Raw genomic sequence first — 1,670 nt, forward strand, 5'->3', positions numbered from 1 at the left:
ACATATAATCCTGTAATGTGTGAATGTAGAGTTTACAAATTGTGAATGTAGAGTATAGTGTATGTGAATGTAGACCCAGGTCCACCTTGCTGAGTCCACGGCATAACAACCCTTCATCCTCCATATGGATTCTTTGGACCTCATCATAAACCAGTTCCATATATGATTTTATTTCTTTCAACACCTCATCCACCAACTCCCTACCCAAACATTCCTTCAAATTGTCAAGCCATTCTTCACATCATGCATTATCAAACCATTCTTGACTATTTTCAGGCCCATCCTCATCTTCAGACCCAACACTACTTTCAGGCCCAATTTTAGACTATTGAGAAATGATTTATTTAAAGTGCGAAGCCAAATTTCACAAAAATTAAGCGAGGCAGAGAACATGGACAAAAATGGCCCATGCAGGTCTCGAACCTGCGACCTTCGCGTTATTAGCACGACGCTCTAACCAACTGAGCTAATAGGCCATATATTAAAATTTCTGATTTTATGTATTAAGTCTTCTCACCGTTTCTTTACACCCAACGAAGGAAGTAAGGAACTTCTAGGCCCAATTACTCGATATATTGTATAATAATTAATGCACAATATTTAATTGGCAGTTTTTTTTTTTTTTGAATATTACTGACTCTATTACAATAATATATGTTCATAACTACTTTCTCAATCTATTAAAGCAGAAGAATCAGTATTGCCTCCACTGAGGCTCGAACCCACCACCTCCCGTATTTAATTGGCAGTTTGGCACAATGAACCAGTCAATTTATCCGAAAATCATAATGGATCTTTTTGGTAGACTTTTGAGAGATTTTAGCTAATTTGTAAGAAAGAGCGGAAGAGAGGGTGTTTAGGTTTACATGTAAAGATTTGGATTTTTATTCATATGGAAAAGAAAAAAAAAATGGTGTACATGGCACTTGTTTACTCAACAGGTGTGTGCTCTTTATGTACCTGATCAACGGGTAATTGAGAATCTCCTCCTTTTTTTTTTCTTTTTGTTTTAAATCCATGTTAGACAAAAAAACTCCACCACTATATACGCTCTTAGGCTACATGAACTTAAGTACTAAAACATAGTTGACTAGGTTGGAAAAGTATTTGGAGTTCATGCTGCATCACTTGGTCTTGCCTTCAGGCAAAAGTTTTCATGGAAACAGAACTTTCATTTAACTTAGTAAAATATGGGAAAGGAATACATTATTCTTACCCAAAGAAAAAAAGCACAATACATTATTGACAATCCAAAGAATAAAAATAGTAACACCTCTAATTCAGTCATTCAACATCATATTCATTATCAAATAAAAAAAATTATCTCTACAATAGCTCTAGGAATAGTGGCACCCGGTGTCCCGGTTTACACTCTCACATTGATGATGGGAGTACTCAAAACTCAAAAAAAAAATTAAAAAATCAAGTTTAAAAAATAAAAAGAAATTATAAGAATTAGTAGTTTCAAACTCTGGCACGGCACCTAAAACTGCTGAATCACAAAACAACAATTGATGCTTTAGAAGATTCTCAAATCTCAGCAACTATGATTACAAGAGGGCCATATTTGCACTCACCCATTTTCTTGTGGGCTTTCTTTTGCTGCCCTTTCTTTACAAAGATGGCCCCTCTCTCTCAACTCTCGACCTCCAACTTCTTCGTTTTCACCC

At 35.6% G+C, this 1,670-nt stretch overlaps 1 non-coding gene across 1 annotated transcript; it reads right to left on the reverse strand.

The window, feature by feature from the left end:
• Positions 1 to 402: 402 nt before the first annotated feature.
• TRNAI-AAU lies at positions 403 to 476 on the reverse strand. The gene has a single exon. It is a non-coding gene; the product is annotated as a tRNA-Ile (tRNA).
• Positions 477 to 1,670: the final 1,194 nt, after the last annotated feature.

Source organism: Ipomoea triloba, chromosome 3 (assembly GCF_003576645.1).
Source record: "Ipomoea triloba cultivar NCNSP0323 chromosome 3, ASM357664v1".
In the NCBI taxonomy this organism is placed as follows: domain Eukaryota; kingdom Viridiplantae; phylum Streptophyta; class Magnoliopsida; order Solanales; family Convolvulaceae; genus Ipomoea; species Ipomoea triloba.